We start from the raw sequence: 25038 nt of genomic DNA, 5'->3' as shown, positions 1-25038 counted from the left end.
ACAAAAGGAACAAACACGACGCGGTTTCTTCGGAGTGTTTCTTCTGTTTCCGCGTTGCTTTTACGTTGTTGCTGAAAGTACGATGAATCCTAACGAACTGGCCCACTTTGCTATCTTGCTACAGCAATCACTCGCAGTTTTGAAAAGAAAGGCACTTTTAGCATCGACTGCCGGTTTTGCTTTGGTGAGTAAGCGAACTTTTGTGTATAATTTGTGTGAGTAGTAGAGAAAACGTATCATAACAGGCCAAGGGCTGAAGAAAGGAATAGCGTAGAAAAAGCAACATCTCAAAAAGTGCTTAGAATACCACGGTTTTGAGGGAGCAGTGTCTCCCAATGTTAGTTTTTTTTTTTTTTCCGGTTCAGAGTATCAGAAACGTTATAGATATTCAATTTCACTACATTCTTTCGAACTAGGCGTTCTGAATGTTAGCGTCAGCTCCAGTTCAGCTTTGGAGGTGGCAAAGAAATCTTAACGAGCATAATACAGAGGCAATCGTGGCGGACGTATTATATTTACGTGTAATGCCACTATCATGAAACGAATATAACACCATGAACAGCTACTTAAATGGTAGGTTGTATATTTATATACGCTCATAGCAAAGGGGCGATTGGCACCACGGAGGCGTCCGCCTCTTTTTTGGGTCATGTAACGCAAGCCATCGAACACTGCGCGTCGTGCCACCGCGTCTCCAGCCGCCGCGCAATCGTTATTTGTCGAGAGAGATAATTCGCCGCATGAGGCTTTGATGTACGTATGTACTGTTGATGGCGCGTGGCCGTCAATGCATCAGATGCGGCCAAGATAGATAGGGAAGGGGACGCAGGCGCACCCCCCCCCCATTTTTTTTTACTTGGATACGCCAATAGTTAATACATCTTTCAGGTAGATGATCTATCTCTAGGATGTGTTAAAAGGTAATCACTGGGTGCACTATATACTATCTCGATGTGCACTCGAGAATAGACAGCCAGGTAAAATAGAGTGCACACACAGGTAACATCCTGCCGTAAACACGGAGGGAGTACAAAGCCAGGTAACATAGAGTGCACACACAGGTAACATCCTGCCGTAAACACAAAGGACACATCCTACAGGATATATAAAGTTCGTTTCCTCGAGTTCTAAGAAAGGATGAGTAAACATGCCGTAAACAGAAAGTATGTTTCCTCAAGTTCACATAAAGGACAAGGAAACGTAAAGGTCACACAGGGCACAAGAAGGAAACATAAAGGTCATGACCATTTTCATAGGGGGGGGGGCACAGCTGGAAGCATTCGAATGTCCTGGCAAAGGATGAGTGGACTGCCAACCGAACAACTTGTTTTTTCTCGCATCGCAAAAGAGCGGCCGGTCAGGTCGACCGAAGTGGAGAAACGGGAGACCACGTTACTCGACGGAAGAAATCGAAGCCTCTCTCCGGCGTCCGGGGGCAGCTGCCTTTCTACTCTCGGAGTCGGGGGCAAAAAAGGAACGGCTCGGAAGAGGCGCACGTGACGGCGGCGCATGGAGCACGTCGCGACAAGTATCCGCCGGGCCGGCGCCGGTCAGACCTCCTCGCTTCACAGTTGGGGAGCTCCTCTCCCCGGCTGCCGCGCTTTGAGAAGCGTGGGCACCAACATGCACACGCGCGCGCACGCACGCACGCACGCACGCACGCACGCACGCACGCACACGCACACACACACACACACACCCGCGCGCGCGCGAGGACACGTGGCATTGAAACATGCCTGGACGCGCTTAGCAGGAGGCGTTGGGACAGCGCTGAACTGGCCAAAATGTCCGCCGCTGTGAACGAAGCTCCGGCGTGCGTTGCATCCGCGCCGGCTATACCGCACTTCGGAGGCGAAACGTAACAGTGCACATTGCGGGGAAAAGGAGAAACCGTAATGTAAGCACTTTGCTCTTTATTGAGATTATGTTTGCGTTCCGCTTGTAGAGCTGGACTACACTCTAGGACGGCCAGGATGCTCCTTGCTCGCAGCCGAGGAGGAGAGCCTGGCCATCTGAGCCGTATGTGGTCGAAACTGCCGGCCGGAAGCCAATCATGTTGTACGTAAACAGACCGTGTTCTTCAATGTGTTTAGAAATGCGGGTGTTAATGACGTGTTCGGCCACCTTGCCTGTGCAGGATGTGTAAGCGATATATGGGCCTGAAATTAAACAGACCCAGAGGGTGTCCCGAAACCGGAACGCCCCCTGGGCCTGTTTATATTATACTGTCTGTTATTATACTGCCTAAGGACATTAGGCAGTATAATAGCAAGAGCTTGGCCCCGTTCCAAAGCGGACGCTCATAACATCCATACATCCTGACTACATCCTGACATACATCCAAACTGACTGACGCCAGTTTCCACGATTCCGGGACGGCGCCCTGTTCCCACACCCAGTTAATATCGTCCGTGAGAGTTTGTATGGAAGCATCGTCTAGATTACGAAGAAGCCTATTAGAGATCCCGTCCGGGCCCGGGGCTGAGCGCTGTCAGGATTGGGGGCTCAATCCCATCGCTCGTGGTCCGTTGTCAAGATTGGAGTCCGGCATGAATTCGAAGGTAGCTGGCCCATGCCGTCGTCCAACTTATCCACGCTGAGGACGTTGATGAAGGGAAGAACTGCTTCTCATCGAGAACGAGGAATATGGGTTTATTTACAGTATTTAAATCAGTCTAACATGACTGCTTCAGAAAAAGAGTGGCAGTCCAACATGACTGCACGAGAGAAGTGTGTCGAGCATCCGCACAGCAGCCGTTTTTAAACACTCGGTCCGCCGGCGATACAAGGTGACGCGAAGGTTCGTTTACTCATTGTAAATCCGCCGCCGTCCCGCAGAACAGTTTACGCACACAAAGGCACACACATTCCGATGTCCGGAGCCGACGTCAGAGGGGAGCCGTTCCGGGTACCTCGGAGACATTCTGGGTAGCTCGTTGTCCTGCGTGCCGGCCGGCGCGTGAGAAGCAACAAAAAACGGCTTTCCCGCGGCAGCTCACGCACGCGTAGCAGATCAGGTACGCGCTGGGGAGTTCGGGCACAATAGTTCGTCCGACGAACTCATTCCGTCACAACGGCGATGGGGCTAGAGTGGTGGCGGCGGTTTTCAGCACAAAGCCCGCTTCATCGAACGCATCCTAGCTGAAGCGACGTAGAGTGGGGGATGCGCGTCTTGTTCCCCAGTCGTAATTGGGTGGCAATGCCGCATTGCAGCTCGCCATTCTTAACAGCGCCTCCATGGCCCGAAAAATCTCGACTGTCTAGCGCTGACAACCGCTAGGCAGGAAGAGAACGGCTGGTGGTCAGGGGGGGATTGATGTCTTGGCTCGCAGCGACCACTTGTGTATTGATGTCACCGCCCCAAAACATCCAACAAGGACAGGCAACTGCAAAATGAACCCCACAACATGGCTCTGCGCCGAGATGACGTGCATTGGCTCTCACTTTAGACCCGCTAGGCTTCAAAAAAAAAAAAAAAAGAAACATAAGTGCAGAAACAAAAAAAAAAAATGCATTTCGCTATGCCAATTTCTGAAGCAAATTCCTGCTGACAAATTCAGGAATCATGGAGGGAATCCTGCCAAGTGAGAGGGGTTCTTCTTCGCTTAAAAAAAATTAACACTAGTAACCCTAAAATTTAGGCGGGACCCTCAAACGCAGAATTCAAATTAGCCTGCTCAAACCATCCGCATTGCTATGCAACTTTCCCTTCCTATATCTAACGGAGAAGTTGTACTCTTGGAGAGTGAGGCTCCATCGGAGCAAGCGGCCATTTTTGTGTGACATTTGATTGAGCCACGTCAGAGGACAGTGGTCGGTCTCGAAGATGAACTTCGCTCCGTACAAGTAACACGACAACTTCTGGGCGGCCCAAACTAAACAAGCACATTCCTTCTCTGAAGCGCTGTAGGCTTCCTCCCTTACATTCAGTTTACGGCTGGCATAGAGGATAGGATGCTCCTCGTTATCGTCGCCGACCTGACTAAGTACCACGCCCATTCCTCTGTCGCTTGCGTCGCATTGAACTATGAATTCCTTTGTGTAGTCTGGCGCGCGAAGTACAGGGCGAGAAACCAATAGCGTTTTCAAACTTTGGAAAGCGTTCTCTTTGTCCTTATCCCAGTGTACGTTACTCGGTGCTCCCTTTCGGAGGGCGTCTGTTAATGGACTTGCCAATTGCGAGTAATTCGGAATGTACCGTTGATAGTACCCCACAAGTCCCAAAAATGAACGAAGGTCCGTTTTCGTGCGCGGCTGAGAAAATTCTCCAATCGTAGCTATTTTCAGCTCAGCCGGCCATCTCATGCCCTGACCGACAACATGGCCCAGATAAGTAACCTGCGAACAACCAAACCTACACTTTTCCGCTTTCATCGTTAAGCCGGCTTCCCTCAACCGTGAGAACACCTGTTTGAGGTGCGATACGTGTTGTTCCCAGCTGTCCGAAAAAAATGCTACATCATCAAGATAGGGCAAGGCGAACTCCTGCCAGTCTTTTAGGACAATATCCATTAACTTAGAGAAGCTAAACGGCGCGTTCTTCAGCCCGAAGCTGAGTGCGAGAGGGCGAAAAGTGCCTACAGGCGAGATGAATGCGGCATAACGGCTGGCACTTTCTGAAAGGGGAACTTGCCAGTACCCCCGCACGAGATCTATAGTTGAAATGTATTTAGCAGCGCTAACTCTTTCAATTCGTTCCTCAATGTTGGGTATCGGGTAGAGCTGATCCCTAGTGATGGCATTTAACTTCCTGTAGTCAACACACGGACGAGGGTCCTTGTTAGGGGTTTCTCCCAGTGTTAGCGGTGACGTGTAGTCACTCTCAGCGGGCTCAATAACTCCCAACTCTAGCATGCGCTGTATCTCTGCCTCCATAATCTCTCTCTTTCTTGGAGACACCCTGTAAGGCTTTGATCTTATGGGTTCGGTCGATGTCAGCTATATTTCATGCGTTATTAGTTCGGTTCTACCCGGCCGATCGCTGAATCTGTTGAGATATTCCCCTAACACCTCTTTTAGCTCATCTAGCTGCTCGGGTCTTAGAGCGTGCGAGCTTACCGAGTGTTCTACTACTTCTTCTAGGCCGATTTCAGAGTTGGAGGTCGCCCTATACTCCTTAAACTTGGTACTAGTGCCATCCGGCTCTTTGATGGTATAGTTAACGACTCCGCTCCGCTCTACATACGGCTTCATCAAATTACAGTGATATATCCTCACCTCCTTCCTGCGACCGGGCATTCTCAAAGCATAGTTAGTATCTGAAAGTTTGTGCAACACTCTAACGGGCCCGTCCCAGTGAACTTCAAGCTTGTTCTTTCTTGAAGGTTTGAGGATCATTACCTGGTCTCCGGCGTTAAACGTACGAAGCCTCGCATTCTTGTCGTAATAGAATTTGGGGTTCTTTTGAGCTACTCCCATGTTCTTTCTGACTAGTTCTTGGGTTGCGCTTAGCCGTTCCAGTAAATTTAGCACGTATTCAACCACTGTTGGACTCTCCCCTCTTTCCTCCCACATCTCTCTTAACATTCTCATTGGAGAACGGAGTGTCCTCCCATACACTAGTTCTGCTGGTGAGAACCCTGTCGCTTCATGTGGAACCGTTCGCAAAGCAAACAAAGTTGCCAGCAGACAGTTCTCCCAGTCCTCCTTATGCTCGTAACAGAGCGCACGCAATACTCGCTTAAGCACCGAATGCCACCTCTCTACACTGTTTGACTGAGGGTGATAGACAGAACTGTGTATTAACTTTACCCCGCACTTTTGCAAGAATGTGGAAGTCAGTGCGCTCGTGAATACTGACCCTTGATCTGCCTGAATTTCGACTGGAAACCCAACTCGAGCAAACACTGTCAAAAGCGCGTCTACTACTTCGGTGGAACTGAGCTCTTTCAAAGGGATTGCTTCTGGAAACTTGGTAGCCGGACACAGCATGGTAAACAAGTACCTGTAGCCCGATTTTGTTTTTGGAAGAGGCCCTACCGTGTCTATTACAAGTCGTCTCAAAGGCTCTGTTATTAAGGGCACTACCTTCAGTGGAACTTTCCATGTCTCTCCTGGTTTACCAGAACGCTGGCAGGCGTCGCATGATCTTACAAAGTTTTCTACGTCTTTGAAACAGCCAGGCCAGTAGTATTCCATAAGCAATCTTTCCTTTGATTTGTTTATGCCTAGGTGGCCGGACCACCCATTTCCATGACAGAGACTCAAAAGGTCCTCCCTATACTTAGTAGGAACGACTAACTGATCTAAAATCCTACCCTTTCGATCTCTGTAGTGCCGATACAACAATCCTCCTCTCTCATGTATCGTCACCTTGCGCCTAGCAATGCCTTCTTTAGCTGTGTCATGTAATTTAGCTAAGCTCTCATCATTCTTTTGCTCAGCTGCCAGTGACTCTCTATCCACACGTAAGAGCTGATCAAAGTTCTTTGAGGCCGGTGATAATAACGACCCTGTCTCGCTTGTGAGTGCGTCAGCTTGCTCTTCCTGCAGGCTAGAACTTTAACACTCTAGTGCTACGCTCTCATTGAGCTGGTCAGCTGGCAGGCTCTCCTCAACTGTTCTTTTGTTTCTCGGGCCTAGCTCGGATTCGGGTATTGAAGTTATCCCCTTTTCTGCTTCCGTTGGAGGAGCTTGAGCATTTTCAGCCGAAAGCGCCGCGATCTTACGAGCTTGGCCTCGGGTCAATGCTTGTACTATGCCCGCTCCCAGTTTGAGCCCTTTGTCACGCAGTAGCTGATTCGAACGATTCGAAAAGATGTAAGGATACTGCAGTGACAAAAATTTGGAAACTGCAGCCTCAGTCTGTAGCTCCCCGAATGGTCCATTGATTTTGACTTTGGCCATGGGCAGACACACGCTGTGTTCTACAACCTGTTTTATCCATGCTACTTCTCCGGTGAAGTCATCTACCGTCACGTAAGACGGATGGACAATGTCCATCGTGGCGGCACTGTTTCTTAGCACTCGGCATGGTTTTCCATTAACTTGCAGGTCGTGAAGATATGGACTTAAAAGTTCCATATTCTCATCTTTTTCCTCCACGTAGGAGAAAACTACGCTAGACTTCTCGCAGTTTACAGCTATATGTCCCAGTTTGTGGCATTTGTAACAGCGAATTGGTCTAAAAGATTCGAATTTTCTTTTCTGTTCTTTTTGTGCGGTTTCTCCGTTAAATTTCTCCTCGCTCTTTTCTGCGGGCTTTTCCGCCATGTCTACAGGCTCCGATCGTCTAGTCTGCTTACCCTTTTTGAACGGAAATGGTTTCCGCGGTCCATTTCGACCGTCCCAGTTTCCTTCCTCGGCGTTCAACTTTCTACGGGTTGCGTACTCTTCGGCTAATTCAGCCGCCCTTTCCACAGTGTTTACATTACCTCTGTCTTGCACCCGCAGTTTCACAGCTTGGGGGATGGTTTTGTAAAACTGCTCTAGACACATGCATTCAATGATCATGTCTCTGCTGTCATACGCTTCCGCGCTTTTAAGCCACTCGACTAGGTTGGCCTTTAAGCTATATGCAAACTCCGGATAGCCCTCGCTATCTTTCATGCCTGTGCTCCTAAACCTTTGCCGAAAAGCTTCGGCTGAAAGGCGGTATTTCTTCAGGAGACTAGCCTTAACTTTTGCATAAGCATATTCATCCTGTGCACTCAGTCTGGCGATTACCTCCGCCGCCTCACACGGCAACATAGACAGCAACTGCTGTGGCCATGTACTCGGGCCGAAGTTCATCTTTTCGCAAGTCCTTTCAAAATTGCTTAGGAACAAGCCTATGTCGGTCCCGACCTCAAATGGCTTTAATAGCCTGTCCATGCGGTACGATTCTGCCTCACTTGATCGTCCCAGAGCGCCTTCACTCCCTTGAGACAACTCCAAATGCTTTCAAGTTCAAGTTGCATTTTTCTTAACTCGCGTTCCTCTCTCTCTTGTTCTTTTCTCTCTCGTTCTTCTCTCCTTTTCAGAAGTTCAAACCCCATTTCAATTTCTTCCTCACTGGCCTGTTCGGAAATTAGCTTCAGTAATTCCTGAACGTTTTCGTTTTGATGGACCACTGCCGCCGTATACCACCCCCCGTGGTTTCGGCCGGCAGCGTCCGTAAAGAAGACCCCATGGCGCGATCCATAGCGTTCGCTGAGGGCCGCCAAGCGCGCAGAGCGGCGGCCATCGTGGATTGCCTTAGTCGTGCTTTGTGGCAGAGGGTGGATTTGTAGCGCATGGCGCCAGTCCTCTGGGGTTCGAGTCCGATCCTCTGCCTGTGCGGTGTATGTTATGTGTAGGCGGTCCAGGAGGCGTTTTCCTGCAGCCGACTTACTCAACCGTAGATACTGGTTGTTCAGGTGCGCTTCTCAAAGTTCCCCGAACGTGTTGGTCATCCCCAGTTCGATGAGCCTTTGATTCGACGTTGCGATGGGAAGGTCGAGAGCGCGTTTGTAAATTTTCCTTAGAACAACCTCAAGGGCGTTCTCGTCGCATTTTCGCAAGCGCAGGTAGGGTGCCGAATATAGGATTCGGCTGGTCACGAATGCATTTGCCAGCCTCAAGGCATCTCTGCATGGGAGAGCCCCCCCCTCGTTTGTTGGATACCCGGCGGACCATGCGGCCCACCTGGTTCCCTACCTTTCGAAGCTTCTGCAGGGTTGTGTCTGTCTTGCTGTGCCTGTTGATGAAGAGTCCCAACACTCTTATCTCGTCGTGCTCTGGTATTGGTCCGCTAGCGAGGGATAGGGCAATTTGGGTTGTACACTTCGTGTTGGGCCGAAGGTGTACGAATTCCGATTTCGTTGGTGAACATTCGAGGCCACAGCGGCGAGCGTAGGCTTCTACGATCGTTGCCGCTTGTTGCAGACCGGCCTCGATTTGCCCAAGTGATCGTTTGGTTGTCCAGAGCGTGATGTCGTCGGCATACAGAGCATGTCTGATGCCGGGGATATCACTGGGCAGAGGGGGGAGCTGAGCCATGGCCAGGTTGAAGAGGAGAGGAGAGAGGACGGCTCCTTGTAGGGTTCCTCGAGTACCCAGGGGGTACGGGCCATGCTCCTGGTCTTGGATGTTGAGGAAGGCTTGCCGATCAGTCAAGAACTGTCGAATGTACCTGAAAGTGTTGGACCCACAATTTGTCTGCGACAAGTGTGTGAGTATGATGTCATGCGTGACGTTATCGAACGTTCCTTTAAGGTCCAAGGCGAGGACTACCTTGTCGCCACTGGGGTGTTCGACAGGCTCGATGACATCCCTGTTCAGTTGTAGGAGGACATCCTGCGCGGACCGGTGCGGTCGGAAGCCGTGCATGGTGTCAGCAGAAGTGTTCCTGGCTTCGAGGTATGTTGAGAGTCGGTCTCGTACCATTGTCTCCATGAGCTTCCCCGCACAAGAAGTCAGGGAGATTGGTCTGAGATTTTCGATGTTGATGGATTTGCCTGGTTTGGGGATAAATGTTACCAGTGCCGTTTTCCAGTCCATAGGGAGGGGAGTGCCGCCGTCCCAAATAGTGTTGAAGTATTCGAGTAGGTGCACGTACGCCGGATACAGGAGATTAGCTAAGAGCTTAACCGTCACTCTATCCCGGCCGGGTGCCGTGCCCCGTTTCATTTTGGCTAAGGCCGCTTTCAGGTGATGGAGTTGGAAAGGGCGATCCAGCTCCTCATTCTCGAGGCCTGCATATGAGTATGCTGACCCGTAAGGGTATTGGATGCTACAGAGATATCCCTGAGCGCAGAAGCCAATTTGGTTGTGTCTCCATCGAAAGCATGAAGTGCCCTTTGGAGATGTTTCTAGGTTTCTGTCCGGGTCTGGCCTGGATCGATCAGGGCGCGGAAGAGACGCCATGCACTGCGATTTACATCTGTTTGGCTGCGGTGTTGCAGCGGTCCACCCGGTTTGAGCCGGCGAGGTGGGCCGCATACTCTGCCGCCTCCTGGGTGAGTTCCGCTATCCGTATTTTAAGTTTACGGTTATGGTTCTGCCGGCGCCACCGGCGGATGAGGCTGTGCCGGGCCTCCCAGAGGTGCAGGATGTGGTTATGCACCGCTGGCGTGGCCTCTGAAAGCTGAACTTGTTCAGTCTTACGAAGCTGGGTCATTATGTTCTGGGACCATCTTTCATAGCTCTGCTGAGCAATAGGTGTAGAGTTAGTGTAGTCAGATCGAAAGCGTGTCCAATCTGGTAATGTAGCTTTCTGGTGTTGGCGGGTGAGTAGTTTCGTATGGATTGTGGTAAGAAGAATGCAGTGGTCGCTGCCGAGGGTTTCCTCAGTGTTGGACCAGTCTGCATATCGGATGTTCTTGGTAAAGGTGAGGTCGGGGCATGTGTCCCGAGTGACTCAATTACCAATGCGGGTAGGGTGAGCAGGATCCGTATGAAGAGTGAGGCCCAGCGTGGAGATAAGTTCCGCCAACTTTCTCCCACGTTTCTCTTCTTTACGGTAGCCCCAAAGAGGGCTGGGAGCATTAAAATCTTCAACTATTATTAGAGGCTCCTTTCCCGCCACCCTGAGTGCCTTACTAAAGACGTCAGCGTAGGTAATGTTGGGGAGTTTGGGTGAACCGTAGTAGTTGAGCACGTGTAGTGACGGGTCCTGTTTCCTAATAGGGAGGAGAGTCACCATAGCGTACGAATAGGTCGCATTGCAGTCTAGATCGACCGGGATAGCCGTGTGATTTTTGTTGACAAAGAGTGCGGTCTGTGCGTCCCGCTGATAGACCGTATAGTTAGCCAGCGTGGCGGCGTCTCTCGGCTCCTGGAGAGCCACCACCGCGGGGAGTTCGTTGATAAGTGGAGTCGGAGGGCGACCAACTCTAGTGGACTAGTGCATGGGTGCAGGGTCTCATCCAACTCGACCTCACGCGGACTGGTGGCGCCGTACGGAGGGCAATAGAACGGGTCGTCGGGAGCCGCGTTCGCCAGAGCCTCCTGTTCAGTTACGACATTGCCGAGATATATCGACATGTCCTGTTCGTCTTCTACAATGCGGCGACGCCGCGGACGGAAAGCCATGATGAAATATCACAGTTGTCAAAGTTTTAAAGAATATCACAATTGAGGGTGACTAGTCGTGTTACATAAAAGACAACAATAACAAGAGTAAAACTATTTACACTATGTACAAAAGTCCGGCCCTAAAGGGTTGGGCCGGGATTTAGCCGGGGCTAGGACATTTTGGGCCCCACGGCTTTGCCGCGAGCTATCTCACTGAAGAACACTCCACGGGACAAGAGAGTTGAGGTGAAAGGGTAAGAAAGGCTTTCTAGTTGGGGTTCAGCAAGATCTTAAAGCCTGAACCTAGAGAGCCCGAGGAGTGTTTACAGGGAGAGAGAAGCGACCAACTCGGAGGGAACGGGAGATGATAAGTGGAGTCGGAGGGCCGCCCGCTTAGAGCGGGCACGAAACCCCCGACAATTCCACTGAAGGCCTGCGATTGGCGCCCAATTCCTTCGCGAGTACCGGCGTCTTTTACCGTGTTCCGCCATTTTGATCACTTTAGTTTGGTGTACCGCTCGGAAGGACGAGGGAGCCGGTGAGGTCTATCCTTTCTGGGTGATCCAGGACGAAAGGGGTAGCGCCTTCAAGAGACTCGTCCTCCGAGTGTGGGCGGATTTTCGGCATCTTAGTGTTCAAATTGGGGATTGAGACACGCTTAACCAAGGGTGATTTACGTGCTCGAGAAGTCGTTTTGGGAAGTTGAGCGGCAACCAGTTCCGGGATGCGCCCACGAACGGTTTGGAGGGCGGTGGAAAAATGTTTCTCCATGGCGTCGAGGCGCGCTGTCATCTGGGCTTCTATAGCGCTCAACCTCGCTTCGAAGTTGCCCATTGTCCATGATTGTATTTCCGGTTCGGTGAGAGTACTGTCCATCTCTTCCTCCGTCTGCGGTTGTTTATTCGGGTTACAGCTAGCATTATGCTGTTCCATAAGTGCTAGTTTGCGGGTTAGTAGTGCAACCTGCTCGCGCAGTTGTGCAATTTCGAGTTGTTCCCTGGTCGGGGGTGGGGAATGCGGATTAGAGCAGGGAGATTGAGAATGTGAGAGAGGAGGGGCTATCCTGACCTGGCCACTCACCTCCGGTCCTTGCTGTACGCGGGCCGCCCATGATCGTTGGTCCCCTTGGGCCTCGACTCGGGGCTGCTCTGCCACCTTTCCCGGGTTGTGGTGGGTAGTGGGGCCCACTCTCCCCTTGGTCACCTTAGAGGGCGGGGCACCTAGGGTTGATCCACGGGGTGAAGGGCCCTGAGATCCCGCTTCTGGTTGCGGGTCCCGGGGCGCTGTCGATTTAGATTGCGAGGAACCGCTGGGAGGTCGCCTCGACTTGGACTTCGGCTTCTTTTTCTTCTTCTTCTTGCCCTTCGTTTTGGGCTCTGGTGGTGGAGCCCGGGGCTGGGGTTGGGGCGCGCGATACCGGGCCTTGCACACACGATCCCCGGTGACATGGGGACCAGCACACAATGAACACCTCGGTGCGCATTCATGGGGCGCGCGCAAGCCGTCGACGAGCTCCGCGGGTGAGCCGCGAAGTACGCACACGTCGGCTTTAGGGCCAAGGTAGGCGTCTGGGCGGTGGCCGATGGATCCACAAAGTCCGCAGGTTGGCACGGTCTTCTTATATTGCTGGACGGGAATCAGCATGGCGTCGTACTGGGCGTACTGGGGCTTGACCTTGCCGGCAAAGGTCAGCCGCGCCTCGTTGGAGGCGCCCAATTTCCGTATATTAATTATTTCGCCGTCCCGCCAGAACAGACTATCCCGAAGGGCATCTTCAGTGTCGGTGCTACGCACTGTGACTACGCCGAAACACGAGTCATTGCCATCAGCACGTAGGTGCCCAACAAGGGGCAGCTCACCCACCGGCGAATTCACCACAAAATCTCCGATGATTTTATCCGCTACTTGCGGTTCAGCGGTGTAAACTAGAAAAAAAAATTTGCTCGCTTACAGGGACGATGGTGACGGCGCGGGCAGCCGCCGGCCCAAGGTGGGCGACAAGCGCTCGTCCCAGGCTGTTGTCCGGGAACGCAGCCGTAAGTGAGAATGTCGTCTTGGGCTTCACGACCACGACAGTCCTTTGGAGCCGGTTTCGGCAGGGGAAGCGGCTTCCAGGCCACCAGCTTTTTCCCCTGAGCGCCCGCTGAGCGCGTCGCAGGCGGGAGCAGGCTTTCTTGCCGAGCGGCGATGGCTTCTGCGGCCGGAGAGGCCGCGTTGGCGGACGCCACCATCACGGCGTGGTCGCCCCTCTCGGCGAGCCACCGCGCTAGCGAGCGCGGGGCTCCTGAAGGCTTGCTGCGGCTCCGGCGTGCCGCTCGCGGCCGATATGGTCGCCCACATCATGCCGTCGGGGTGGTAACCCCTCACCTCGGAATTTCCTGTCGCCATCGGACGCAGATCGGTGCGGAGCCGAGCGTCCGCTTCGCCGGGGAGCCGCCGTGTCCGTTAGGCTTTGCGGCACCGCCAGCGTTGTCGGGAGGTAAAGTACCCGGGAATAGTTTCAAAGGGCCCACCTTCTCAAGAAAGGTATCCACGGGCACCGGAGCACATTCCGGAGCTGATGGGTGCGATTTCGCGAGGGTCCGATGAGGTAGTTCGGTGATCCTGTCGAAAACCGACGGAACCGATGTGCTGCAGATGCGTTCGCGCTTTCGCAGCGCCCTCACAAATATGTGCCCACGCTTGGTTTTGTCTCACCTCTTGACATCGTCTTGATCACTAACTCCAACGAAGTTTGATGCAACAGACACAGCATTGTTGTCTTTCCAGACCACCACTACATCATCACTTGTGACGTATTCAGCGGAGCATCCTCGCGGCTTCTTGTTCATCATTTTTTTTTTATTCAAGAGGGCACTTGCCTAGCCTGTTTTTCTCACTGTTCCAGCTGCCAAAATTTTGTCATTTCCTAGTCGGCGAAGGAGTGGCACTGATGTAAAGTAGTTATCAAAATAAAGCTGATAATTGCATCCAGAAGGAATTCTTTTAGACAGATGCAAGACAACACCAGAACAAAGACCATGGTCTTTCTTCAGCTTAGCAGTAATCGGGTTTCCCGCTGGCATACCGCAAAGTCGTGTAGTAAACCGCTTCTACCACATAGAGCAAACATTTCTATGTCCCAGGGAGATGGCTTACCTTTCACGTACTGTTTTATGGAAAGCTGGCCCTTGAAAGGGACCATTTGCTCATCGATTGAACATTCTTCCTTAACAGCAAATTCCAAGCATCGATTTCGTATAAGTCACAGAAAAGGACGAACTTTCCACAGGCCATCTTCACTGTGGAAATCGGAATCTTCTGCAACAATGTGTAGATTATTTCGAAGCTTGAAAAAGCGCTTCTCCGTCATAGTTTCACTGATGAGTGAATGTCACGGCTTGTCACCCGTTCGCCGTCGGCGCGAAGTCGTCGACGGGGTATACAAGCCGGTTGGTCGTTCTGTACTCAAGTGAACACAGCGAAGGAGTCAGTCGGGTGAAAGAGAGAAAAAAAAATATTTGTAGACTGACAACGACACACAATTTAAACGAAACACAAAAAAACACAAGAACACTAACACACATGCACTTAATCTATGAAGACAAAAGAAATACAACGAACAGTTAACAGTATGTATAGAAATTAACACTACACAAAACACACCTAACGGTGGTCAACTAAACAGAGTTCAAAAGAGAACAAATGATGGCATACGCATGGCCGGGCAGCAGCAGCACGTCCATAAAGCGTGGAGTCGACGGCAGAGCTTTCCCGAAGAACGCTGGCAAGCCGATCTCGTTGCGACGGATGCGATGGCGGGGCTGGGTTTCCCGGAAGTCTAGGTCTGACGTTTTCCCTCGAGCAGGTCGAGCTGACTTGAGGGGAACTACTGTGAGCTTCGTTGCAGACTTTGGTTTGTCGCATCTTACGTCAACTAGTAACTCGCAGTTCAGACGCGGCTAGGCGGCCCAGGCGATATTGGACGGCACTAGCTCCTTGACGCTTCTCTGCAGATTGTAGGCTTAGCTTCTAGACTGCCTATCTCGGTCTAAAACCTGCGTTTAAATAACTTCTCATTTCCGTAGTTCCCAGTGTCGGGGAACGGCAGATATTGCTGACGATCCAATCAAGTTCACCCAGTTGTATCCCGACTCCTCCCAAGCAAGGTCTTGGCCGCGCCCCTTTTAATTAGGGGCGAGGGAACGGGTGATACCCCCTTGCTGTTAGAGGTCGCGCACTTGTATTGCACCACACACGCACACCCTTGAGTCCGTAGCGGGCCTCTATTGTCCGTTCAAAACCCAGGAGAAATGATGGCAGCCGGCCATACGGCGCTGTCGGCACGCATACACTGTCAGCAATTCGTGGACACAGGATTGCACAGAGACACCACATATTTCGGAGTATTCGCATCCATCCCTTTTTAGCAAACTTCTCAATGCACGCGCGGGGCAGAGAATACACAGGTGTTGCTACATAAAGCCGTCGAGGCGTCACGGTCGCGCCGACGACAAAAGAAATTTGATCTCTAAACCGGCCTTCGACTTCTTTCGGCCGCTTGCCCGATAGGCCGGCAATAACCGTCTTACTCGTCGGTTCCGGCGAGCAACGGCACCTACTCCGCCTCTGTAATCCTCGCGATTGGCTTCGAAGCTTATAGAAAGCACCGCGCGTTACATAATGCCAGTTCCCGAAAGGCAGCTTCGCCTCATCACAGCAATATTACGCAGTGAAGCATAGGTGAAGTATTGTGGTGAAGCTTAACAAGTGTGGGCAGAGGAAATTGGCACGGGACACAGTACGTATTCTCTAATTATACACCCGCGCACCCGCCGTCTCCTGCCACAGTACGAGCACCGATATGCCTAATAAGTGTGCTGGCAGGCCTTCAGAGCTTTTTTGGACGTGCCAGTGGCGATATGAGCCCTTACGGGCAATAAAAGACATGCATTCATTTTTTCGGACTGCCCGATTTTTCGGAAGCTTTAGCGGCCACTAGGGAGTCCGAAAGATCGGACGTTGACTGTACAACTTACCAAGAACATGCATCAAATGGTCCGTGGGGCGAACGCACGGCAGAACGAGGATGAGAACAGCAAGGACCGTCGCATTCAGGAATGATTGGGAAATGAATTGCGCTGCCTCTTCTTTGAAAGAGCTTGCGCTCAAAAAGGAAAGTGTTGGCTGACGCCGAGATGCAGGTGACCCTCATCAAAAGCAAAATAAACTCTATAAAGCAGTGAAACGCAATACTGAGGCATTGTGCGGGGGCTGAGAGTATGTCAGGACAGTTGAGGTTGACTTTCCAGCTGCTGAGAGAATCTCACTTGTGACAAAGTTCGGGCCTAATACCAATCAGCTTGCTATCAGTTGATGGAAATAGCTCATTTTCGAAAATATTTGCTTCTGTATGCATCTCTTTTTATTCGTATTTGAACATGTTCAACCGGATTTGCAATGGGCTTTACCATATTTTTTTCTAAGATCTAAGTGGATTTAGTCGCATTTCTTTAATTTTTTAACATACGTACTAGAGAGTGACAGCATCGGGCAACTTGGTGTCAGCCTGTCTTGACTCTTCTGTATTGATCCCCACTATATGTTTTCGCATTTCGCCCCCATCGAAATGCGGCCGCCGTGGCCGGGATTCGATACCGCGACCTCGTGCTCATAGCAGCCCAATCGCCGGTGAAAAACGATCACCGCAAGAATATGATGTCCACGTGTCAAAATACGGTATTTAAGCGTGTGCATTAAATGCTTCTGGGGCTACATTATCGTTGACCAGAGCGTAGGTGTAAATAAAGCTGTATACTCATAGAGGTAAAGCTACTAAACGCCGACGCCTTCGAGCATCTTCGTCAGCTGTAACTCGCCGCCAGGTTTTCGTCATCGCTATATTAAGCGCACATTTTGAAAGGTGTTTTCTTTCAAAAAGCATCCTCCGGCGCCGTGTTGTTTCCTGGCATCAATATGCGGCAAGCCATTTGAACCTTGGCACCGGCTCCTTCTAATCTATATACAATCAATTTCCTGCTACAATCATTTTCCTGCTCGCTTCGCGTGCTTCTATGCCGTTGTGTCATCAGAGCTGCATGTGTGCGTGCGTGTACGCATTATTATTATTATTGTTGTTGTTGTTTATTTAATTTCTTTCGTGCGTGGCATACTTGCTTAGAAAAATGAGGTTGTTAACGACGACGTTATTTTCATCACTTTCACTTGTTCACTTAACGCGCAGCGCCCATTGCAGCGTTTCCAGCGGATGGTCTCCCTACTGCGTAAAAAAGCTGCATCACTCTCTTAAGGCCAAACTACACGTACGCTTGCCGGCGCGTGAAAGCTCGCGCCCACGCGCCTAGCGTTTGCCGCGCCTCGCGAGTAATGACGGTGTGAACGTATACAAGACGCGCACCAGCCCGCGTTCACTTGGCTCACATTTTCGCCTTGGCAGACACCGTTTTGTAGTTTTGTGGGGCAACCAGAGCACCGATATTTGTCTGGAGAAGATAGGCAGCTTTAGAATAGCGTTTGTCGCCTGACGTATACATTAAACGCAAGCATTCTTGTTGGACGTTTTGGTGTGCGTCCCTTCGTGACTTTTAGTTTAGCGTGTCCTAACTCTAACGCAAGGAAGCGTTATTGAGCGTGATGTTAAGAACTAAATTCGCTTAAAGAGAAAATGGAGCAGCCGTAGAATCTTGATCGAGTGACCCAGCATGATGCAACACGTACGCGATGACCAGCTCCGCAAGCGCCGGCACAGAAATCTGGATGTCGTTCATTAGAACTGGTTCCCCTGATCTCTCCGAGGGTTTTCGATCATAATCACGTTGTGTGATCACATTCCCAAAAAATGTTCTCTCTTGTTCTCTTGGGCATCATATTATAGACATAAGAGTAAGTACCATATTACTGCATCTTTGGTAGACATTTTTTAGCGCACAACATGGGTGAAGTCGCGTTTGAAGAACTGTTTCTAAAAGCATCCTTCGCCCACAACTGCTGTCCGCTGCTGCTCTTGTCGGCGCTGAGGCCTGAGGCCCCCATGATTTATGGTTCAGGATAAAGAAATAAGTGTGCTTGTTCATCTTCTCTGAAGCAGAAATGCCGCCACTATTTGGTGCGGACTCCGCTTATTCGCCACCGCAGATGAGCTTCCGATAACCATGCCGCTCACCTTTTCGTCATAGAAGCTTCAACATATCTTAGCAACCTGCAAACACGAAATAACAGAGATCTATATCGCCTCATTGCACAAACTGAATGCTTCAGGTGACAGTTTTTCACTCTGCGTGCTTTATTTGTTGCGTGCCGTATGCCACATGTACCAGACGATATGCGCCGCTGAGACCCGTTGTACTGAGCGCAGCGGCACTTTTGCGTCATGATGCGGAGAAGTTGCCAACTACGCTCCAGACTGGTCGGCGATGTATTTTTTTCCCTATGGATAGTTCGGCACGCCTACTGCTCTAGCCATAGAAGAAGGAAAAAAGATAGGAGGGAGAATCACGTCACGCAGCCAGCCTTGGCAAGCAAACGCTTCGTGGCTGCTCAGCTGCTCTGCCTGTATCTCTGGTCACATTTTTCTCTGAATGCTTGTTCCGCTTCGGTCGTTTCCTGCAAGGCATGTGTTCCGCACTTTGGGCGAGTTGTGAGAGGTTCACAGTCCAACGTTAGCGCATTTAGGCTACAGGTATACTTCGGCCGAAGTAAACAGACCGTTGTGAGTGATAATAAGCGATATGTATTCGTCACATTTTTGACTGATGCCTTGCCGTTGTATACCATGCCCTGTTTATGAGATCATTATTGATTTGCATAGTCGCTGGATCGGTGGTACCTCACGCATGAGGGTTTGCATGCATGTGATTGATCGCATTGCGGGAGCGGAGTCATCCTTGCAGGCCGTAGGCGGTGGGGCTTATTGCCTCAGGTGACGCTGACTCTTGCAAGAAACAGCGGAATGCTGCGCAGACTGCCGCTTATTCGGCCTCCCGTGTACGAGCCACCCTGCCGGACACACCGAGTGTCCGACACTGAGAGAGAGGGTGGCAATAGTTAGTGCGCGTACCAGTTATGGCGCACAGCGGCTGCACGCGGGCCGCGAGAAGGGGATGGGCGAGATAGAGGCGCGAGACGGCAATGACAATGTTCGAGAGAGCTAGATACACGTATCGAAATGAAGAAAGATGTGTGCACAAAATAGAGTACCTTCTTTCGCACCTGGCGCACCATTTCCGTGTTGGTGCTCCGATTCTTTTTTCCGTTTTCAAATGTGAAGGTGAGTTGCATTTGGTACGTACGTGCTGCGTATCTACTAATTTTCTTTTGTGTAGATCTCTCAACACGGCGCCCGGACCTTTAAGGATATGATAAAAACAAGGCGCAGGGGAGCGGCAACATCAGAACTTACACTTTTTAGCTGAGCTTTTGGTTGCCTCGAGGCCGAACTGTGGGCTCTGCTGAAGAAACTCTTTTCTCTCTCTCTCTCTCTCTCTCTTTCTCTGTCAGTTGGTGGCATATTTCTGCAATATGTACAGTGCGAAGTCATGATCGGGAAATCCACCTCAGGCTGCATATACGATGTTTGTGGGTGTATAAGAACGCTTTCTGCTAAAGTCATGCTGGACACGACGCATTTGTCGCGATCAGGTAATAACTGCCAGCATACATGTTCACTGCTGAAAGACACACACATATAAAGAAGTGTTGTCCATGTGACAATCTCGCCTGCTCTTTCTTCACTCGGTAAGCCTCTTGTGTGTAACTCGTTTTACCGTATTCAATTGAGTCCAAGTCTTTGTCTGCTTACTCAACTCTTCAGCCTTCACAATGGATATATTTCAGCGTTGCGGTAGGCAAATGTACTATGTTGAAACTTCTCTCTCGGGTAGCAAGTAGGGCAGCTTGTCGCGATATCGCTTGAATAATATGCGTATTTTTAGTTACAGAATAACTCAACCCTACGGAGCAATAAGATAGCAGATGCACACTTAAGCAATATAGTACCATGTGGACAGAAATCGAGAAAATAAATACGGCTTACGGAGCGCCAGAAAGCATTGTATATTATTTTTGCAACGGGCGAAAATGTCATGCCAAACAAAAGCAAATCAAGATATCACGTACTCGGTAAAACATTGTTAAGCACTAAAATCCAATGAAGATTTGATAAACTGAATTATAAAAAGGAACAACTGTTGGTTTGTGCAAGAGAACCCAAAGACATGATTTGGTGTCTGGAGATCACTGGGCACCAAATGATGTAAGCATGCCTGACTATATTGCAATGTAATTTGTCAAGGAATCTGTTGACTAGATCAAATGCAACTGTCATATTCGAGGATGTTTTTTAAGCTGTTCTGTGCAAACACAAATAATAACAGACAAAAAAGTGCATCAATATTGACACGTGTACTTGTTTATCTTTTTCGGGTGACCGCTCTTCACCGTGTAACAAATCTTATCGCTCAGTGCGCGACGCTCCCGCGTGTATCGGAAGTTTCTCGAATGTTATCCATGGTTCTACCTGCCGTCTGTTGTCACCGAAGCTTGTGTAATCTGTTAGTATGTGCGATGCCAATTGTTTAGAACTTTCTAGAAGACACGCGGCCGCCAGCGATTACTCTGGAATCTTGGATGATTCATGTATAAAAGCAGAAAGGAGCAGACAGGACGAGCGCTAGCGCTCGTCCTGTCTGCTCATTTTTGTGTCCGTGTTTCACTTCGCGCTAGAAGCCAAAATCATGTTACCGTACCAACTCGCCCAACTGTCTATCCTTTTGCGTAACACTAAAGAGTTTCCGATCCATCAGTATAAATATGTACGTGGTCAGCGTACCTCTCGGACAAAAGGAGCAGAGTGAGTTGTTTAAGAGCAGGTGATGACAGCTCAGATTTTTTCCTGGTTCCTGGTACGGTGAGGTGCACTGCAGGTCGAGCCAAACACCATGGATGAATCGATGGCTTAGTTGTGGGGAGGGGGGTGAAGCCTGATGGAAGGCGGGTGTAATAATCGGAAATTGTAGTGCAAAATGATGCCTGCAGCCTTTCTGACGGTAGTGTTGCCAGATGGTGGGAACGGGCACGGAGAAAGTGCCTAATGTGCAGTCTCAACACGCCCACCGCAATGTGTGTTTGTATGGATTGGTCCCGGGCGATTGCAATAGTCGCCACTGTCGATGTGCATTTTGGCAAACCAAGACAAACCCTGAGAGCCCGAGCTTGAATAGCCTGTAGAGCACGAAGATTTGTCTGGCAAGTGTTGGTCAGTATGGGCAAAGTGTATCTCAGGAAGCCCAGGATAACATTTGTGTATTCACAATTTCAACATTGCATGCACTGACATTTCCCAAGTCTTTCCACCCAGAAACTTGAAAAAGCTGGGAGATTGCTGTCAGATGCTGTTTCAAATGGGTCACGTGCGGGCTCCTTGAGAGAGTTCTATCAATGATTATGCCAAGAAATCTGAAAGTGTTCTCATAAGAAATTATCTGGCTATTTATTGAGATGGCGTAGGGTGTCAGTGGTTTGCGAGTGAATTCCATCAGTGCACATTTGTCTGACGAGATTTCAAGACCTTGCTTGCGGAGGTATATAGCTGTCAGAGCAGCAGCTTTTTGAAGTCTTGCACGTATTTGAGGACGTGTCAAACCTGATGTCAATATACATATGCCGTCTGCGTACATTGATATCTTGATCGCTGCTGGCAGATGTTCAACGAGACCAATGTGTGTGAGGTTGAATAGGGGGGGGGGGGGGGCTTAGTACACCGCCTTGAGGAACACCTCGGTAGGTGTAGTGTCGTGCGGCTTGACCATCGCCGGTACACACGAAGAACGATCTCATAAAAAGGTTATGAGAAATCCACTGAAAAACTCGACCACATAGGCCAACCATCTCAAGAGCATCGAGGATAACCTCGTTATCTCGTGGCTATCTCGGATAGCCTCGTGAGATACGTTATCGTATGCCCCCTTGACATACAAGAACAAAGCTGCAGATAATCTTTCGCATGACTTTTGATAGTGTTCCAGGTACCACTCTGAGCGGGCAAGGATAATCTTTTCCATTATCTTTTCCACACAGCTGGAAAGCGCTATTGGGCGGTTTGAGGTGAGTTGCTTCAGGAGGGGGACCAAGTGGCTTGTCTTCCATTCTTCGGGAACCATGCCATCTTGCCAGGATGCGTTGTAGAGATCTAACAGTTCTCTCCGTGCGCCTTCACTCAGGTTGTTCAAGGCGTGGTAGGATATTCCATCTGATCCCGGGGATGAAGAACCCCTGCATGCAGCAAGAGCTTCTTCAAGTTCCTGCATTGTGAAATTGTGAAAGGAAGATCCATGCGGCAGTCACGCGAAACAGGGATGTCACTGGGGTCTGGAGAGCCTGGACCGGTTACTTGGCCAGCGATCCTTGCACAAAAGTCTTATGCAACATCAGCATCTAGTCGCCTCTGGAAGAGCGCCAGCGCTTTAAACGGGAAGCGTTGTTCAGAGAGGGAACGCAGACGACGTATGGTTCTCCAGATGTGGGAAAGTGCCTTTCGGGGGTCTAGTGACTGGCAAAACATTAGACAGCTTTAGAATTGGGGACCCAAGACTGGGCCCCCAAGCCGCGTTGCGTCGGTTGCTCTTGGGTTTAGAGGAGCAGCAGAGTTTGAGGATTGGGTCAAACGCATACTGCGTTGGGTTGAGCGCTCGGGACGCCGCAGCGTGAAAAATAAAAGGATGCTTTGTACGATGTGGCGTGCTGACAGACGCTAGCCGCGTCTACCCAAGTGACTCTGAGCCGAGTTGACCGAACGAATGCCCACACCTTTATTCAACAACCACATATATAGAACGCGTGGCGCGTAGCGCCCACTACATCTTTCCCCTGAGATATGCACACAAGAAACACCAAACACTTCACAAGTCAAGTCTTCTCCGAGTCTTGACTCGACGCCCAAACCTGGTGACCCTCACTCCCCAATCATTGGAGATTTGTGGTGTTGCTGTTGCCGTGGTCTGCTCTTCGTGCTCCTCGCGGTTTTCACTCCGAGCTGGCTCGTAGAGCTGTCTCATCGTTGTGTCTGAATAGGGCACTAGATATATCCTATTACGCACAAGCACCGCGTTGTGTGTTTCCACGATGTACGAGCGGAGCTTGGAGGCTGGGCTAACACACGCCGTATCCTTGATGTCTCGAGCCCACACCGTATCTCCCGGCTGCAGCGGAGGAAGGACGGTCGCGGCATGACGGCGATCGAAGTCTTTCTTCTGCCGCCTTCTCATCTCTTCGTCTTGGCACTTAACATCGCCTGGCGCAGGCCACTTCGGTTCCAGGCGCTCCACTGTCTTGGGGAAGCTTGGTTCGCAAGCTTCGAGCCAACTAGCTGCGCTGGGCTGAACCCTGTGACGCCTGCAGTGTCTCTGTACGAAAGAAGAGCCAGAAAAGGATCGTCTGCTTTTGCAAACTATTCTTTAATCGTACGCACCATCCTCTCAACTTCCCCATTTGACTGCGGGTAGTTTGAACTTGAGGTGATTTGGAAGCCATAGCGCATCGCAAAAGCTGTAAAGGCATGTGAAGCAAATTGCGGTCCATTATCATTTCGTACTACTGCGGGAATGCCAAAACGAGCAGAAATGCTTTTGACTGCGTTGATGACCGCTTCAGTGTTCGTGCTTCGCATGTAGATGACTTTAGGGTAGCGAAAACGATACTCAACTACTAGTAGGTAGTTGTGTCCTTTGTAACTAAACAAGTCCATTCCTACTTCTTGCCATGGTTGTTCTGGAGTCGTCATTACCACTAATGGCTAACTTCTTTGCGCTCGTGTGACTGCACACTGTCTGCAGCGAGTGACTCTGTCCCGCATTTGCTGCGAAAGTCCGTACCACCACACGCAGTCCTGGGCCCTTAGGCGGCATCGGTTAATTCCCTGGTGGCCTTCATGGATAAGTTCGAGCGTATCCTTTTGCAGCAAAGCCGGGATGACAAAGCGATTACCTTTTAGCAGGACGCCGTTGCACAAAGAGAGATCACCTCGATGGCTCCAGTACTTCTTGATGTGCTCCGGAAGACTGTCTCGACGAGGCCAGCCTTGAGTGCAGTATTTGACGAGCTGCTTGCATTCCCAGTCCAGTTCTTGGTGCCTGCGAACATCATCTACAGTAACGAGCTTTGCGTCTGTGACCGTAGCAACTTGACATTGCACCAACTCCTCTACCACATCCACCGGACTGATCGACGACTTCTCATCCGGAGTCCTTGAAAGAGTATCCGCAGTGACTAACTGTTTGCCAGGAACATAGACCACGCTAAGCTGGTAGCGCGTAAGTTTGATATGAAACCTTTGAATACGTGGGGGCATCGTGTCCAAGTCAGCTTTTCCAAGTAGTGTTACCAGCGGCTGGTGATAGGTTTCTACCGTGAAGTTTAGGCCACGCACGTATTAGTCGAAACGGTACACTGCCCATGCTACCGCCAGCGCCTCTTTCTCTGTTTGGCTGTAGCGCTGTTCCGCTTGAGTAAGCGACCTGGATGCGAAAGCTAGCGCGCGTCGCGCGTCTGATGCTTGTTCCTGCAGAAGAACCGTCCCCAATCCAAATAAGCTCGCGTCACATGAGACAATGGTATTACGACCGGGATGATACTTAGCGACACACAGGTCCGAAGTGAGCATCGCTTTTACCCGATTAAAAGCGGTCTCTTGAAGCGGTCCCCATTGCCATGCATTTTGCTCGCCTAGCAAGGGGCGAATAGGGGCGGTTGCCTGCGAAAGGTTGGGCAGGAAGCGACCAATATGATTAACCATGCCGACAAATCGCCTAACCCCAGCAACGTCCTGGGGTGGCATCCGCTACAGGCATGGTGCAGGTAAATCAAAGGCCCCTCATTTCTGTCGTCCCCAGCTGCATTGTTCACGCACTTACGATGTGATCGCCCAGAAAGATAATTAAACACGTGTGTTGAGTGTAGTTTCTGCGAAGCACATCTTAAGCATAATTGTTTTGACGTGCGACATCATAAATAATAATTCGACTGTCATATTAAGGCGGGGCGGTGCCTCAGTAACAACACATTACTAACAAA

At 50.5% G+C, this 25038-nt stretch overlaps 1 protein-coding gene across 3 annotated transcripts in view; it reads left to right on the top strand.

Moving 5' to 3' along the window:
* LOC126545978 (transmembrane protein 70 homolog, mitochondrial) overlaps window positions 1-25038 on the top strand; it is a 161704-nt gene that overhangs the window by 87179 nt on the left and 49487 nt on the right. The window lies entirely within an intron of this gene.

Source organism: Dermacentor andersoni, chromosome 1 (genome assembly GCF_023375885.2).
Source record: "Dermacentor andersoni chromosome 1, qqDerAnde1_hic_scaffold, whole genome shotgun sequence".
Lineage (NCBI taxonomy): Eukaryota > Metazoa > Arthropoda > Arachnida > Ixodida > Ixodidae > Dermacentor > Dermacentor andersoni.
The sequence above is the reverse complement of the archived record's forward strand: the minus strand, read 5'-3'. Positions and strand labels throughout refer to the sequence as shown.